The 19,297-nt window shown below is 40.0% G+C and overlaps 1 long non-coding RNA gene across 2 annotated transcripts in view; it reads left to right on the forward strand.

Annotated features, from left to right (window-relative positions):
* The window catches only part of LOC137853455 (uncharacterized), an 81,749-nt gene that overhangs the window by 36,804 nt on the left and 25,648 nt on the right, over positions 1-19,297 (forward strand). For both annotated transcript variants that reach the window (XR_011094517.1, XR_011094518.1), the window contains exon 2: positions 988-1,332. This is a non-coding gene — a long non-coding RNA (uncharacterized lncRNA). The remainder of the gene's footprint in view (positions 1-987; positions 1,333-19,297) is intronic.

Genomic DNA, 19,297 nt, shown 5'->3' on the forward strand with positions numbered 1-19,297 from the left:
CTTTCAGAACCATTACACAGAATATTTTAGTCTGTGCTATTTCTGTGGATGAATAATAACCAAAACGATTTTTTTTTCTCCTTCAGTCTTGGTGTATTCATAACATTTTAGTTTTAAATTCAGGTCTATAGTAAATTCAGTTAGCTACTGAATCCTGTGCTTCAGTCAATTGCCTGCAGGCCTTAAAGTTCCTTAATACTTTTTTTTATTTATTTCACCTCTCCTTAAACCACAAAAGGAGAGATGCAATAAGAGCCAAAAGGAGACCAGAACTCAAGTCTGGACAGTTATGTATGGATGCTGTTCTCAATCCATTCTTCACTTCATCGTTCTTAGCTACCTGGCTGGCACTTGTGAATGCTCAGGGTCAAATTCCAATCTGTTTTAATTAAGAGTTTTTCATTCAGTGAATGGACTGACTGTGCTGTCCAGGAGATCAAACTGCATAATGGGATGGTCTTTTCAATTCTTAGCATTAACTAAAGCAAGTATAGTCCCTACCAAAGATAGCTGTGCTCATGCTCTACTAATACATTTCATGAAAATGTCTATGCTTACAAACAGCTTGGGCAAAAAGAACTGGAGAAGGATGTTTGAAAATATGGAATTACATTATTATTATTATTGTTTCTAGGAGATCAGTCTCTGATTCTTGTGTTTTCTTCCCGGGGATGGGTGACAATAAGTGTATTAGCACTGTCTAGCCTTCTGTGCAGCATGCTAATGCTACAAAATAGCACTGTCCACATGCTTCTCTGGAAGTGAATCAGTACTTTCTAAATATTCCATATGACTGATTCACTACTTGAAAGGGGGGAAAAAAATCTATATCTGCCCCGCTTGTAGAAGTTAACAGCAGCAAATGCCACTAGCAGTATAAGTCTAAAACGAACTATCCTGCTAGGCCTTTTCTTTCATTGTATTTGCTATGCTTTACTTGTCCCTGGCAGGTTACAAATGAGTGTAAGAAACATGATTTTTTTTTAGGGAAAATGAGCCACAGAATGGTTGAGGTTGGAAGGGACTTCCGAGGATCATCCAGTCCACCCCCCTGCCAAGCAGGATTGCCTAGAGCACATTGCACAGGATGGCATCCAGGTGGGTTTTGAATATCTGTAGGGAAGGAGACTCCACAATTTCTGTGGGCAACCTCTTCTAGTACCCTCACAGTAAAGAACAACCTTTTAGGAGACAATCAATATTCTACAGACACATCTGCATGGCAGGTGTTTGAAGCACAGAAGCTGCGTAGACATCACTTCTTCACTGTGCATGAAGAGTTTTTGGAGTAATCCTCCTGTGAGGACTTCAATGAGAGAATTCTCACTGAAGGTCTGTGGGAGAGTTCTAATTTCTAGGGGAATCCATGGAGAAAGTTGTGGTTAAATCGGCAGAATTTACATGCAGGAAAAAGTGGCTTAGCCAGCTGCACCATTCTTCTCATAACATCCACCTGGTCCTTAAAGTTTATTGCCTGTTGCTCTGCACTGAGTTGTAATTGCTAGGTTAATGCAGTTTTGATACAGGAGCTCCTGTATTCTTCCTACAAAGACAGGTGGTGTTTTTGCTTCCGCTGCTGTTTTCTGAAGGAGCGATATATGTACATACCGATTAACTTTTATTGGTCCTTTGCATTGTTTGTATATCACCTTATATTCCTGTACAGGGTTGTGTAAGCTCAGCAACACAGAGAGGAGCAAAGCACAGACTGGTACTAGACCAAGTGCTCACTTAAGTATGCTCCTGAGGTCAGTCCTAGGTGCTTTGCCATATGGATGAAGGTATTTTGACTATTACCTCCTGCCGTGGAAGACTGCAGGCAGCAGTCTGGTGGAACACACAGCCTGCACCCTTAGTTGGTACCCCTCTTCATGGGCAGGCACCTGGCTCTGCAGGTGCCCTACAGCAAACACACTGGACCTTGCTCAGAACAGCACACCATGCTTTAGCCCTCAGCTCACCAGCCATGAGAGATGTATTGTGACTTCACAAATGGAGGCACAGAATAGCCTCATAGTGTCCAGCACTGCCAGGCTAGAATGGACAGAAACCTCAGCACATTGTTATATACAGATAACTTTCCCTTGTCCCATGTCCCTGGTGCCTCCTTGGTGGAAGTGGCACTTGCTGCTTTTGTAGGCAGCGGAGGTTAGCTATTGTAATATCCCTCAAGTGATATAAATATTAAACCTTGGACTCCTCTGTGTCTCTGCATACTGCTGTTGATCTCTTCTGCACTGTACTGTTGCTATTATTTGAACTGGTGCACCTTGTTCCTTCTCTCAGCCCTATTCAAGATCACCCCTGTCTTTCTGAAACTGCTCTCCTTCAGGTGTCTGAAGCCCCTTCTTACCTAGGAAGGCATAAGTGGGGGGGTTGTCCCAATTTCTATTTCGGAGGAGTTGATACTGCAGCAGCAGGAACTCTCATCTGTTGTACAGGAGACTCATATCTGAACCTGTTATTGCAAGGGCCTCATTCAGGATTTTCCCATTTCTGCTGAGTATTTTAATGATCAGGGAGCTTGATGCAGTGTTTCTGGATTGCCATTCCCTCACCACCACCCCCAGCTTGGTTTAATTTAGCCTTGGAACAAAAATTCTCAAAACTCCAGATGATTCATGGGCACTTGTAGACAGCTAAAAGTGTTGGATGATTTAACAGTGCCATAACTTGCTATTATACCCATGATCATCTGTGTGTAACATGCAACACCTGGAACGAAGTAGAGTGACCTGAAGGGGCAGAGAGCTTAAGGAAGATGAGAGCAATAAAAAAAGTAATTTATGCCTGGGAGCTCTGCCCTTTGGCTCTGCCAATGCATCCCCAGTCCCTTAGTTAAAGCAGGTGGTGCGTGATATCATGCTTGAGGCTGCTGATGGTGATGGGGATCCTGCACAGAGAGCATTTAACTTGTCAGTCTCGATTGTAACGTCCCCTGGAGCATGAGGATGGCCACGAAGGGGACTATGCACCTGACCCAGCCAGCCAAGCCTGCTGGTGCTGAAAGCTGTGACACAATGAGGCAGCAGCAGGAACTACTTGCCCTTTGTCTCTGTTACACCTGTCAGGTTTTATGAGTAAGGAAGGAATGAGAACACACTTTATTTAAATAGAGCATTATATGGCTTTGTGTGTGCTTGTACATATGTAGAGAGGGCAGGCATCTTGGGCTTTTACAGGGAACATGGTCATCTCTGATTAAAATAACTGCATGTGTGCCAACAAGCTTAGCAAATTAAGTAAAATAGAAGCAAGTCTGTGTAGAAGACTCACTGCTTGTACTAAAAAAAAAAAAAAAAAAAGCGTAGCCCTTAGGCAGCCCATCTCATACATGTGTCTCTGAAGCATAAGAAAGGTAAAGCAATTCCCATCTTGCCCTGGTTCATTGCATTAGGGGACCTTGAGAAGAGGAAATGGCATCTAGAAATGTGGAGCTCTCCAAAAGACAGACTTTCCCATTAATGTCAATGAAATGATTTCCAGTTTCGTAATAAATCCCTTTGCATAATTCTTCCACTATTTATACATCTCATAAAGATTCAGCCTACATGGAACAAAAGACAAAAGGGGAGGGTGGAGGAAACACTGGGGGGGAGAAGAGAATTAATATGATTACATGTGGGCTGGGGAACTGACATTGAGTGTACCCTGTCCTAGAAAAGAAATGGTTGAAGCCGCATCATATTTATTTCAGTAGTGCAGATGAGAGATGGTGTTTTGTATTACATTTCTAGACTTCACATCACGTTTTCTCCCTCTGCTGGCAACTGGATACAATGAAGTTGTAACTAGTGGAAAACAACAAAACTCTCAAGACTGAAGCATTTAGGAATGTGAAAACTGTGGCATGTGCTGAAAAATTAGGTCATACCATACTTTAGTCCAATTAGCCCTGGAAATGGCTGACAAGCATCCTTTGTACAGATCAGAATAATTCTTACAGAGGCTTTAATGTACGCCTGAATGCAGCCCTCTTTTCTTTAGAGAGACAGAAAAAAATCCTTGCTTCTTAATGTTTGAGTAAATAAAGCCTACAGAATCAAACCTTGGAGTAAGTTACAATTTTCTGAAAGAACAACTTCAGGTTTGTAATTTTAGAAATAGTATCTCTGCTTTAAATTACAATGACACTCTGTTCTAACAGAGGTTACTTATTTCTGGTGTCTTCCCCTTGTATTTTTACTCTTTTGAAAATATTTTTGTACTTTATAGACTTAGGGGAAAAACCTGGCTAAAGAAAGAAGATTCTGCCCTATGTGTATATTTAATCCTCCTTTTTTTTTTAATGGTATTTTTGTTAGTATGTTTTAATTTTGCTCCAGATAAATTCTGTAAAATGATGTGTTTCTAAAATAGCTTTATGTAAGCCTACTGGCAGCAAGGATTTATTAATAATACAGCCCTATAGGAAAAATAAAGGCTACAGATATGCGAGGAAACTTTTTCTTATGAAAAATATAATCTTGACTAAAACACAGGTAATGCTTTCTGCTCTGTGGGACTGGGATATCAACCCAGCAAATAATGTTATTCTAATGATTAAAAAACATGAACTATAAATCTTAGAAATATATATCGACTTGGAATGATTATATATTCCCTATAGTGAGTCAGAATTGGTTACTATTGAATTAATAACATTAAGCCTCTTAACTGTTCTTTGAGATTTTGTAGTAAATATTACTGCCATTTTATGGTTGAATAAACTGAGGCAGAAATAAACTTGTTCGGTAGCATAGGAGTACTGTTTTCTAATCCTCCTTTTATTGATATACATTTTATTAAAAGCAGGTAGAGACCTCTTTTTTTTTTTTCTTTCTTCTTCCAAAGGGATACATTTAGAGCAATAGCTGATGAGGCTTAGAGAAGTGAACTGTATTTAGTGGGAATTTAGCTGGGAGAAAATGCTGGCAGATGTGAAGGAATATTCAAGTTAAACAAAGACATCTGTGAGGAGTGGCAGTGCTGGGAGAACAATTCTGTAGTCAGCAATAAAGAGATAAGAGCTGCCATGGCAAGCACGAGTGGGGCTGGGATGTCAGGGGAACTCTTCAGCAGTGTCATAGCTCAGTTTAAAGTGTCAGTTAAAAGCACAAAGTGCATAAATAGGGAAGGGTTTAAATTCTTGCACTAGTAGTAATGTTTGGAACAGAAGCATCCTGGATTTTTCAGGCCCTATAGCTACTGTCTGGTTGCCTGCTCAAACCAGAAATGGCTCAGTCAATGGGAGATGCTTCTTCCACATAAGCTGGTTTCTTTGTGAGCTACAATTCTTCCGTAAAGAGTAGGAGAGATATACTCTTTTTCCTGGAGCAACACGGTATCTTTTCATTTCTTAACTATGTTCTGTGGTGGTGTACCAGTGCAGTGGTCCAGCTTCTTGATTTTTATTAACCGTGCTCAGAAGTGGGTGTCTGGTTTTATTTTGCTGAACTATATGTAAAAACATGCTTACAGTAATGAATGGGAAAGGTTTGCACAGAGATTTAACACCTTTTGCATTATTATGGCTGTACATAACAATAACAAATCTCCTTCCTTGTTTCTGTCTCCAGCTGTGGTCACAACTTGCCCCAGATAGCAGTTTGGGGAGTTCATAGCACCATGTTCCCTGATCTTAGGACTGAAGTGTCTAACTATTTTAACATGCTTTTTCTCTAGCTTAGGTGGAAATTCCACGGAAAAAAAAAAATTGCCTCTTCTCTTCTCCCAGCACTCATTCCATATGACTGCACACAGAGCCACCATGTGTGGTGTGGAAGGTTCTTCTTCCCCCTCTGAAGATCCCAGATTAGTCTTTCTGCTGCCCAAATGCATTAACATTCATGACTTTAGTCCTCAGCCTCTTCATTACAGTTCTCTGAGGATACTTTGGTAAAAATGTTATATAATGAGAAATAGGTGCACGGTCTTGTTCATTAAATTCATTCATTACTATTCTCTTTGAGAAACGTGTATGAAAACTGTTGATAATATGACAGACAGGGAACTTCAGGAAATGGTCTTCAGAATGGATGTACTACAAATGATGGTGGGATATTGTTATGAGAAGATGTATAAATCCTACACGTTGAAGAGTAAGGTGGTGCCTAAGAAAAGCCTGGAGAGTTCTGGACATGTTTCCACAAAGCTTAAGGGTAGGGTACATAGCAGAGTGTTTTGGAAAGAGGTGGTTGGGTATGGTCTGAATGGGCTGCTTCAGAAAACCATAATCTGAGCCTGTGCTAGTAGATCACTTCTGTTTTCTGAAAGGATGTTTTTTTTAATAGGTGCTAATATACTTTTAACATCAGATATATTATTTTCTGTTGGTAATACTTGATTACAATATACACACAATTTATTTGTGAATCACCACCATTTCTGTAGCAAGTATTGTTGATCCTTTCTGTAGAGGAGGCAAATGTTTTAGCTCTATTTTAAGTGTGTGTATATATATATATATATATATGTAAAAGGACCCCCAACACAGCTCTGAAATACAAACCCACATTCCAAAATATTTTTGTAACTCTGACTTTTTCTTTGGATAAGGATCTTATCCAAGGATGATATCTCTATTGACTTTAGAGATGTTCACCTTTCACAGTGGAAGACAAAGCCTGGTAGTTTACAGTGCCAGATCCTGAACTGAGAAAACTGAACAGAGAGGGTCTGAACATTGACCTCAATATTACATGTTACAAGTAGAGTGTTTCCTAGATCATCTTTTACCTGTTATTGTCCGATTCACTTCTGTAGTCCTTGTGGTGTTAAGTTGCAACAGCATGGTTTCTTTCCCATCTTTATCATGCTGCACATGGAAAGAATGCATTGAATGGACTCTGGAGGTTGTCTCTGAACTGAGTTCAGCAATTAATAGAAGTTATTACTGCCATTCACAAATACTATTATTGCTGTTAACTGCACTGATTTCCTCTGGGTTTTAAAAAGTATATGCTGAAAATAGTAAGAGTGATGTTTTTATTAGTGTATTGAAGTGATAGAACCAGTCCTGTTGGGTTGTAAAGGCCTTCAGCTTCCATTGACCTCTGTGACATTTCAACTCAGCAGATTTCAACTCAGCAGCTTTTAATCACAGGTCTTTAGGAAGTATTTGTTTTTCTTTCTGTTAAGTTTCAATAGTGATGTGGATTTTCTTAGGGGCCTTCTTTGTGTTTTTTTTTTGTTTTTTTTTTTTTTTTGTCCCCCTCTCTCCAAGGAGCTGAATTGAGGACATGTTCTTATGACAAAATAGATCTCAACAGCTCCCTCGTTTTATGCCCTTTGGTCAAATGTAATGTCACACATTGGGCAGCCGATTGTAAGGATTTTCTTTTGTGAAAAGTATGTCAGCAAACCTGATATCCTGCACCATCCTGTAATTTGGAGTGTATGTAAATGATAATAGATAGAAGTGCAGTTAAACATGAAGTAACAGGGATTCAATATAATGAATCATCATAATATGTAATATCAATATAATAATATGTATCTCCCTGAGAGTGCATACCAGTGTTGCACTCAAACTTTACATGCATGTGCTCAAATAGATGTTCTTTTTAATTAGACAACTGCCTAATTTTTATAGGCAAAATCATTTTTAGTTGTGCATTACATGTGTCTGCTCTTATAAGTAGATCTCTCCCCCTTCCAGGCACTTGAAAAATGGGCCACTAATTCACAGACGTGTTTTCAGCCTAGCTTGCTATTGCTATTTATGATGAATGTAGTAGTTGAAAGGGCAAAAAAAAGTTGGAGGAAGGGCTGAAAATTAGGGTTAAATGTCGATCTCACTTTTGTCTACTTGCATTCCTGTATATTAACGGTATTCTCTTATGAATTATGCTGCAATGTATGTTCATGCTGACCCAGCTATTCATCTGTTGTGTGTGCCTGACAGCCCAGTCCTAATAGCTTTTTGCACTATTAACATGTCACAGTATGGAAAGATACATTAATGTGGTTTTAATGTGTTTCAGCTGTGTGGTGCTATTGAGCATGTTGGACGTTGTAACTGGTTGATGTCATGTAAATAAAAAGTATATATGACCTAAGAAAACGGGCGGAAAAAAAAAGTCACCTCACAAGGAACCCTTATTTGCAAAGTAGAACTGTTGCCCTTCTCTATCCTGTGCCAGATGGCTCACTTCTTTATAGGAAACAGATTGTTTCATGTTTTACTGTGCATTATGCACTGTGGCCATATTCATGCATGTGGGGAGATGTCTCACAACTGACCTTACCAAAAAAAAAAAAGGCAAAGAGGTACAGTGAGGGGGAGAGAGAGATAGAAAGAGGATATAGGAAGGATGAGAGAAACGGCATGAGACTGTTCAAATATCTCTTGTATGAACAAAATGAAATGTGACCGTAGCAATCACAGCATGCATTTGCTTCAGCCATGAGGGGCTGCACTCGTATTTTAACTCTGTTCCATATCACAAAAGCACAGAATGGCTTGTATTAGAAGGGACCTCAAAGACATCTGGTTCAAACCCCCCTGCCAGACACAGGGATGCCACCTGCTAGATCAGGTTGCTCAGGGCCTCATCTAACCTGGTTTACTTTCACTTTCCTTTTTTCCCTTTCTCCTTCCAGCTTTAGTCTGGCATAGTTTTACTCATGGTATATACTCTGCTATCCAAATGTACAATGTTATCAGTCCAAATTTGGTGCCTTCCTACTAGAACCCCTGTCAGGTACGTTCTGCTTGTTCGTCATGGTTGCCCAACTCAGGATGACCCTTCAGCATATGTGCAATGACATCCAGGGAATACCACATTTCTTCAATATTGAATATACTTATTTTATTAGAAATCATGGATATTTGAGAAATTGAGATAATATACTACACAGCATGTATTATTCAGCCAATATTTCTGCTCTTCGTGTTTGTGCTTTTTCAGAGATCCATAAAATCTGTCCAAAATTATCAGTGAATCAATGTTATTGATTCAATTTCTTCAACTTATATTTGCAGAAATTTCTAAGCAACACTGAAGCTTTATTGAGGAAATTTCTACCAGAAATAAACTGTGGTTTGCACACTGCTTGTGATCATTTACTGAAAGTTTGTATTGCAGCAGGTGGCAAAACACAGCATGTGATATGGTTCTCATCTTCTCTCAGAATGGATTATGAGTAGCCAGCAAATTTGAAAGTTTAGATTTGTAAATTAAAGTTATAATCTGAAATTCATAGGTGTAAGTTAGGTAAAGGATTACTTATGTTTGGTAATATGAGTATTAACATAATGGTTCTTCTAAGTATTTTTTTCTAAGCAATTGCACAATGAAAGTTTAAGTAATAAGATGAACATGAGTAAGTACAATGAGTTGGTCTACTAAGCTAAACCACATCTTCATCAGAGTCCTACAGGTAAATGAAGCAAAAGGAGGAGAAATCAGTTTTCTCAGACATAAAGTGGAAAGAAAGTAAAATGGAAGAATCACATGATTTTTCTAGAATATATGTGTACTCCCACTTTTTTAATAGAACTTGTTTTTAAAGGGAATATAGGGCAATTTGGGTTGTTCTGCCTCTCCAAAGTACTATTGTGGAAAGTAACTTAGGCTTTGCACTGGATTTATGCTGTGTTAGATTCAGAAATTTTATTCAGGAATAACAACTTTCCCTGCCATTGTATTTAGTTGTATGCTACACATCCAAGCATTATATTACTTGTTCTGTCTATTACTTGTTCTGTCAATCCACTAAGCCAGTTGTTCAAAGATAAACTTATTTCAAAAGAAATCTGGATAATCTTGTCTGTTTGGCATCTATGAGAAGTGAGTAAATGCTACGTTCAAATTAGAAGCAATTACATTCTCTATTTCTGTCCTTACCCTTGATTATAGTCATTGCCAGTCTTGGGATTTCAAATATTTTGTTAGGCTGCCTCCACACTGTTTCCACTGTCTCTGTAATATGGCCTTTTCACAAGTTACATAGAACAAAATAATTCTGCCTTGCTGCGCAAAGGACACTCCAGTTGCAAATGCAAATGAGATCTTTTTCTGGATAAAGGGTTGCTCCTGGTTGTTAGGACCTCTCCACCAGTAGAAGACAGCAGCAATGGGGAAGGACACTCATAGGCAAAGCTAGAAGCTTGCTAGTTCTCACTGCCTGTTACTGCCCATGCCATTGGTGAGATGACAAATATTGCAGAACTGAAGAGAGGGGAAAAAAAAACAAATTCATGAGAAGGTGTTTTAATCTTTAGTAGTGCCCTTAATGAACAGAAAAAATGAGATCAAACAAGGGTGCTGTGTCCTCACACCCTCCAGACAATTAAATGTTTTCAGTCAAAGCAAGAAAATGGTCCATGTTTTATGATTTGTTGTAGTTTTTATCATTGCTGCAAGTAAGACATCCACCTGCACACATAGGTTTTGAATTGCTCTGTGGAGGCTAGTGTCTCTCTCCATTGACTGTAAGACAGCTAGAAAGATTACCCTCCCAAGGAAGGAGTCTAAAAAGATTGTCCAAAGCTAAAGGTTATCCCCTTCCCCCAGCACACGTTCCTTTTATACTTTTCTCCACTATGACATTTTGGAACAGAAATATTTTGTCTGGTTTCTCCCTTAAGAAAGTTATATTTGGAGACTGCTGAACAGGAAAAAAAGATCTCTGCTAGTTGATGCACAGTATTATGATATGTTTTTTTACCCTCATTATTTTTTACTTGCCTTGGCTTATTTTTATAGTTCTGCCTTTCTTCCTCCTCACCAGATTGTTTATACTTAAAAAGAAATAAGCCTTCTGCTTGTTGCATAGTCAGTTCTCTTTACATTTTTCTTAAGTTAACATTGGTTTCTGTTGTCCTTTTCCATGTTTAGACATAGCCAGGATAAATTTCAATGACAGCCTTTCCAACTGTTTCTAAATATTTCTCACACTTCTTGCAGACAAATTTCCATATGTTACAAAATTCAAATCAAAATTCCATAAGGCGCTCTCCCCATCCCTCCAGCCATCATCCCAAAAGTGAAGGGGTTCAGTTTGTTCAGGTGGAGCTCGCTTTCTACGCCCCCAGTGCCAGCAAATCTGTTCAGTGTAGGAGGACAGTGGAGCATGCCGCCCACAGCCACCTGCTCTGCCAGAGGGCCCAGAGCCTCGCCAGCATGGTGCCAAGGCACTGGCTCAGGGTGGGAGTCTGCAGGAGGCATGGATCAACTGGGGTATGCACTACTTCACTTTTCCCTTGTTCCTGGGTAACCTTTGCTGACAAAGATAAAGCCCCATTTTTATTTATTTATTTTTTTTAAGTCATCTTCCTGAAAAAAAAATACTTTTTTGTCTTGCCTATTGACTTTTAGTCAATTGCAAGCATACAGTCTTGTTTTCCTAGGTAGGCCGATAACATAACCTAACCTAACATAGGTAGGGTACAAACACTTTCTCAGTTAAACCAGTTAGCAGTGTGCACAACCACAGTTTTGGAATAACACTTATATTGGAAATGTAACCATTTGGGGAGGAGGCTTCATTGCTTCTAGTAGGACACTTTTTTTAATGTAGAAAAGACCTTAAATAGGGTATTGTCTGGCAGTCCTCACCCCTCCTCCCCCAACCCCAAAACAACAACTAAAAACTTCCAAGTCTCATTTATGAAAAATGGAAGCTACGATCTCTTCCATATACGCATCTTAGTAGAATTAGTGGGTTCCATGTGGCTATTAGCTATACTGCCTGCAGACATTGCAGCTATTCTCTTAACAGGGACTCAGTGGTAGAGAGATGCCAGATCCGTTTCTTAGCCCTGTGCTAGGAAATTTTGCAATGTATTATTGCAACAGGATTTTTTTCAAACTGAGGTTAATGAATAGTCCCCAGAATAAATGTCTAATTCTGGTCTTCCTGCCTTGCTTCCTAGCAAATGGGTATCCCACCATAGAAGACAATGAAAGCGATAAGATATAAATTAGGTCACTGATTTCTTTTTTTTTTTTTTTTTTTTAATATAGCTGAACTTACTTCTCAGTTATCTATTAGACTAATTAATTCCTTAAATTAAGTTATCTGAAACTTAATTGACTGCCCAAACCCTCAGAACACTGTTATGCCAGGATCTAATCAAACATGTTGACTAGGTACAGATTGCCTTAGATTAGCCTACAGTTCCTACTATGAGCAAGTAGGGCAGCTCTCAGCATGACATCTTCCCCATCTTGTTGGGTTGTGAATGCCTGAACTTGCCCAGGCATTCAGCAGGATTTCAAGTACACTGGAGTGTGCACTAAGCCCAGTTCTTCAGCTATCTCAAAAAGCTTAGCTGACACTTTCTCACTTTGCCTGGAACATCTTGTATGTTGTTCCTTTTTTCTTTTTTTTTTTTCCTGCAGACAACCATAAAAACATCCACTTCTGCTCTGTGAACCTGTAAAACCATGATTATTAACTGATGTGCTTTCTGTGAGAAGACTCTTCTAGTCTCCAGAGTCACAGCTGTACTTTCAGGTTCCTTGGGTAAAATTACATGTCTGGAGATGACTTGGCACAGATTAGCCAGAGACTTTTAGAGCATCATTTGGAGGCTTTTGTGACATCGTTTGGAATCTTTTGGAGCACTGGGTACCAGAATCAATGATACAGGGTGTCCAAGCCTGGGGAAGTAACTGCTGCTTTGCAGGTGTTTCTGCGGTGTATCCCTGGTGTCTTAGGGATCTTACATCCCTGCTGTATCCCTGGGGTGTGATAAAAGACATGGGGGACCATACAGTCATCAGGACATGTAACCTTTTCCATGGGTACATGGAAGTCCTGTTCAAAGTTTTTTTATCAATGATAAAGGAGTAGAATGCATCCTCAGCAAGTTTCCTTCTGACACTAAACTTGGGATTGCTGTTGACTCCCTGGAGGGTTGAGAGCCCTTACAGAGGGATCTAGATAGACTGGGGCACTGGACAACCAGCAATGACACCAGTAATGGCATGAAGTTCCTCAAAGGTAAATGCCAAGTTCTGCACCTGGGAAGGAATGATGCTGGACACAAGTACAGACAGGGAGACAATTGGCTAGAGAGCAGCTCCACAGAAAGGGATCTGGGGATGCTGGTCAACAGCAAGCTCAACAGGAGTTAGGTCAATAAAGCTGGTAGAAGGGCTGGAAGGGATCTCCTATGAGGAGAGGCTGAGGACGTTTGGATTGTCTAGTCTGGAGAAGAGGAGGCTAAGAGGTGACATCATTGCTCCCTACAGTTTCCTGAGGAGAGGAAGTGGAAAGAGATGTGCCAGGTTTTTCCCCTTGGCAACCACTGAGAGGATCACAGAATCATAGAATATGCTGAGTTGGAAGGGACCCATAAGGATCATTGAGTCCAACTCCTGGCTCCACACAGGTCTATACAAAAGCATTTGTGAAAATAGACCGAGGGGTGAAAATAGTGTGTAAGCAATTACAGGTGGCTAATTTCTTATATTAGGAGTGGGTTTCTGTATCTGAGTAATTAGCAACGACAGCCATGGAGAAGGCCTTCTTGGCCACCTGAGCATACTGCTTTATCATGTTGAGCCAGCTGACCAATACCTCTGGGGCCTTTTCTGCCAGACAACTTTACAGCCGCTCTTTCCCAAGCTTGTGTCATTGCATGGGGTTGTTGTGACCTAAGTGCAGTACCCAGCATTTAGCCTTGTTCCATGTCGTAATTGCATGTGGCTAGACTAGCCAGATGGGTCTGCAAAGCCTTCCTACCATCAAGCAGATCAATACTCCCACCCAATGTGATGTTGACTATAAACTTACTGAGGGTACGCTAAATCCCTTCATCCAGATTGTTGATAAAGATATTAAAGAGAAATGGCTGCAGTACTGAGCCCTGGGGAATGCCACTTGTGGCTGACCACCAGCTGGATTTAACTCCATTCACAATGACCCTTTGGGCCATTTTTTTTATCCAGAGAACAGTACGTCTATCCAAGCCACGAACAGCCAGTTTCTCCAGGAGGCTGTGGGAAACAGTATTGAATGCCTTGCTAAAATACAACTAAACAACATCTGTAGCCTTTCCCTAATCCACAAAGCAGATCATCTTATCATAGAAAGGGATCAAGTTAGTCGGGCAGGACTATGCTTTTCACAAAGCCATGTTGCCTGGGTCTGATCGCCTGGTTCTTCTGTACATGCTGTGTGATGGCACTCAATCTGTTCCAGGACCTTTCCTGGCCCCAAGGTCAATAAAAAGACAGGTCTGTAATTCTCCACATCCTCCTTCCTGCCCTTCTTGTAGATGGGTGTCATATTCACCAACCTCTGGTCAACTAGGACCTTTGCAGTTAGCCAAGACTACTGGTAAATTATTGAAAGTGGCTTGGTTAGCACTTCTGCCAGCTCCTTCAGCACCCTACAGTATATCACATATTCTTTAACTTTCAGTTAGCCCCAAAGTGATGAGGCAGTTAGTCTAGATAGTCTGTTAATATCCCTTCCAACTGAACTATTAAGTCTGTATAGGGGCAGCAGGATGATGGATGTGTAGCAGAACAGTCTGTGCTCACAGCTTATCTAAAAGTACTTCTGCATTGTCAGGTGTGGGGGTACAGCAACTTTCTTCAAAGGTTCCTTCGTAGTCTTTGAGAGCAAGACCACAGTTCTCCTGTTCTCTTGGTGAGAGGGAGTCAGTAATAACATTCTTTAGCTTGACTTGACTTTCCTTTTTATTTTATTTTTTCCCCTCTGTATAAGTTTCTCGGAGGTTAGCTGAAAAGGAAGGGCTGTGACTCAAAAATACTTATGCGTATTCCATAAGAGCTTCTTATAGATTTATATTAAAAAAAAATAAAACATCAGAAGTAGTAGGGAACAGACTATTGTTTTCAGCGTAAAAGGTACCATACCTAAAGAATAACTTGAATTTATATTAGGCTATAAAGATAATAACATTGAGGGGTTTGTAGTCCCTCAATCACCCAATGATTGCTGGTAGTAATGTGATCATTTTGCAATGCCTTCTATTTTCATTACTTTAGTTGTCACATAAATAAGGTGTCAAAATTTTAATACTTTGTGAACTGTGTTCTCTAAATTACAGTAATGTAGTATACTACTTTGACCTTTTCAATATTGTGTGATTTGGTTGGCTGGTCTTTCTATTTATGGCCATGCTGAGTGGGGTGGCATGAGTGAGTGGATACCAGCTAATGAAAATACAGAATACTGGAAAAATGAAATGAAGGTACTATGTTAGAACATAATATAATATTTCATAGAAAGTGTAGCATTAAGTATTGAAATTCTGATAAATCACTCTTGTGACAAAAGGTATAATGAGATTAGAAATTGCAACAAAAAAAAAATAATCCTTTCTAATGACATAGATTGCGCATAGGCAGGGAAATAGTGTGAATTTAACTTGATCTCATTATACTCCTAAATTTTTAATCTCATTTTCCTCCTCAGATGCTTCACTTAAGAAGGCAGCAGAGTATGTGTGTGTGACTAGGGGTGATATATTCTATATTTGGGAAAAGTTACTTAATCCTTCAACTTCAGTGCACCAGGAAGAATGAGTAATCCTCAAAGCAGAAGGAAACTTCCCTCCTAAGATTTGGAAGGGTCTTTTGGTTCTTAATCAAGGTTCTGTTAGAAGAAACTATGGTTGACTGTCTCCATAAATCTTCCCTATGCCAGTGGTCTCAGCCCTTAGAAAGTCTGTTCCAGGCTGCGAGGAGAGACACTTGCAGAATAATTAGAGCAAAGAACTCTACACCCAAAATATAGATTACAAAGATGAGGTTTTGGCTGTCAGAACTGAGCAAAAGCTATGGTTTGAACCATAGCATGCATGCAGTGGACCTAGGAGATGCTCTTAGTCAGCCATTACCCTCTGGATCATGACTTTTTTATTCAGTTGCTTCATGAAGTGGATGGCTGAGGAGTAGATGGGGGAGGTAAAGAATATTATTTTGTTGGAGCAAATTGTGTCTTCTCTTTCCTTGTTTACCATATTTTCTCAGATATGTTTACTACAGGCAGACTAGAGCATGTCCAAAGAAAAGCAATGAAGCTGGTGAAGGATCTAGAGAACAAGTTTTATGAGGAGCGGCTGAGGGAACTGGGGTTGTTTAGTCTAGAGAAAAGGAAGCTCAGGGGAGGCCTTATCACACTGTACAGCTACCTCAAAAGAGGTTGTAGCAGGGTGGAGTCAGTCTCTTCTCCCAAGGAACAAGTGGTAGGACCTGAGGAAATGTCCTCACATTGTGCTGGTGAGGTTTGGGTTGGATATTAGGAAAAAATTCTTCACCAAATGGTTGTGATGCATTGAACCAGGCTGCCCAGGGAAGTAGCTGAATCACCAGCCCTGGAGGTATTCAAAAGATGTGTAGATGTGGTGCTTAGGGACATGGTTCAGTGGTATACTTGGCAATGGTAGGTTAACAGTTGGACGCAATGATCTTGGAGGTCTTTTCCAAAATAAGTGATTCTGTGATTCTATGTTGTCTAGCTAATAAATGATTGTGCTCAAGGCTCTGACAGTTTCCGCTGTGCTCATTTGTTCTGAGATTATATAGAATTTAAGAACCTGCTTATTCCTATGTATCCATAACCAAAAATGTGAGCGCATGAAGGAGCATCTTTCTCAGTGCAGGCATGCATAGCTCAATCCTAACTGAAGTAGTAGAGTCCCAAACTAAAATTCTTGTATGTTCTTCTGCCTCATCACAGAGAAGGAAAAATAACACAGCATCCAGGTTTTAAGCTGCTGTCAGGGCTGGATATGCAGTGATTTCTGTCGCATCCCTGTTCTAGGAATATGCATGAGCAAGTACTGAGACATTTAGGAGCTCAGATTAGTCTCTTCTCTTAGCAACTTTCTTCTTCCCACACCTCAAAACATTCTCACCAGTCCTTCCTTCTTTGTGATCCACCTCCAGTATTTGAGCAACACTGAAGTTTCCATAATGCAAGTGACTTCCATAAGAAACCATCCAACAAAAGCAGCTGGCCAGAGAGGGAAGATGTGGGGAGAGTTAGGAGGGAGACGTAAGTTTCTGCCTTCCAGCCCAGACACCGGGATCAGGAAGCAGCCAACACCATGGAGCTCTGTGCATTGCACAGAAACTCCAGCCTGCTGCTTCTGCCACCTTATCTGTGTAACTAGCAGCTGTAGTATAATTTCAAGACAGAATTTGGTCCTATTTCTTTTCTAGTTTGTTGTCTACCAATTCATAACTTGCATGCTGCTCATTAGTGAATCTTTGTGCTGTGGAGACCCAAGCAAGACTTGCTGCAAGAGCACAAGTGCCTTTTTTTCAGAGTCCTACTGAAAGAAGCCCTCTCTCCTCTCTCCTGGGCTCCCTCTTTCCTTCATTTCTGTTTATGGAAACAATGCCACTAATTTTTTTCCAGCAATCTTGCTTATTCCTGTTTTCTATCTCTTTCCCAGTCTCTGTCTCTTTGGTGGTCACTTAATAACTCGTCTCGCCCCTTCTCCTTCACTCTCCTTGTTTCTTTCTCTTCCCAGCTTTCAACTTCAGGCTTCATTTCCCAAACTGATTCCCATGTCCTCTATATCAGCCCCACCCATCTGTTTTGTTACTGCTGACAATCTCCCTGTCGTCCTCCTCTCCATTGCCCCAGTCTAGCCAAAATCTAAGCAGAGCAATAGATGAGATTCAACCCTCCATGTCACAGTTGCCCATTGCTGGGCCTTGAGGAGCAAAATTGTAAGCAGCTTTTCTTAAGAGCAAGCACAGAGGATGGGGGTAAAAAAAAAAATAAAAAGTACAAAAGCTCTTAAGATGGTCATCTTGGTACAGATTTTTGCAACAACAGCATTTAACATGAACACTACATCCTGTTATATTTCAGATCTCCTCATCAAAGCATGACACAGATAACTGGAATTTTTGCAAAGCATCACTTTTTCTCTTTTTTCATTACAACTTCTAATTTGTGCAAATCTGTGTGAGCATGATGTTATATTTATATTCTGCACTCTACTTGAGGCAGACAGTGGCATACAACATTTCTGTCCAAATGATGAACGTTTGGCAAAGTCATTAGCTTCTGAAAGCATGTTTAATATGGAAAGTGTTGGGCAAACTTACTATTATATAGAAATAACAGTCATACCTGTAGTAAACAGTTTGTTGGTACACAGAGTGGCTGGAAACAACATTCAAGAAGATGTGTGACTGTGGGTCCAGAAAACTTGTCACTTGCTGAAAATTACTACCTTTTCACAGTTTTGTGTGTCCTCAAGTTTAACAAACCTGGGGGAATTATGCCATACTATTTTACTTACAACTGACTTGAAGGTGGATTTCCTTCATACAAGAAAATATGACTATTTCAGTGTCTCTCCAATTTCTAGAAAATTCATTATTTTTATTTGTCAGCTTGAGAGGGGGAAATGAGTAACGCTAAGTATAATTTTTGTTTGCTCAGTGTCTCCTCATCTCCCTGTTGAGTATAAATCTATGAAACATAAACCACTCCCATGACAGTAAGGAGAAGTTGCATCATGGGAATCTCTGTGGTGCACCAGGAAAACAAAACAAAACAAAAATGTAGACTAGCTTTTGACTCAGTCACTAGGAACATGAAGAAGAAAGTTACTCACATTAGAAAATCAGGGAAAATAGATTTTTTTTTCTCTGTCATTTTTGTACACTTTTGCACAGCTGTTGCACATATGTGCTGCCCTTCTTGACTTTGATGAAAAAGTTATGATGAATTTCAGGACTCTGAAGGCTTGTGGTTTGAGATTATGTTTACAGAACATGAAAACTGAGGATGTAGAAAGGACTTCCCTGATGTCTTGAGGAAGGATAAATGTCAGAAATTGTCAAGTTTTCAGACAGCAGCTGGGCATCTTGTTGCCATCCTCCAGTACTCCTTTGAATAGTGCTCCTCAGGGGAAGCAGAGACTAATACAGCAGTCTAGTCCTTCCCCGTGCTGCTGCATGGCTTGAGGGCAATAAAAATCAAGCAAGGAAATCATCCTAATTCAGAGTCTTGGTAGCAAGAAAAAGCATCTGCAGAAAGAGAAGAGGAGAACCATGCAGTGGAGGAAGGCAGATGTGCAAAATCTGGAGGGATTGTTGAAGAAAGGAGGCAGAGAGGGGAATTCTCTGGACTGAGGCTCCTGGGTCAGGATCACAGAGCAGAGGAAACAGGGAAGGCTTGTACTCTGTAGTATTAAGCTCTTGTCTATCTTCTGGAGATGAATATATGCTCTGCATATACATACATATAAGTATATATACATATATATATATATATATATATATATATATATATATATATACATATGCATATGCATGTACATACATATATATATATATATACATATATGTACGTATTCATGAGT

This window comes from Anas acuta, chromosome 3, assembly GCF_963932015.1.
Source record: "Anas acuta chromosome 3, bAnaAcu1.1, whole genome shotgun sequence".
In the NCBI taxonomy this organism is placed as follows: Eukaryota; Metazoa; Chordata; class Aves; order Anseriformes; family Anatidae; genus Anas; species Anas acuta.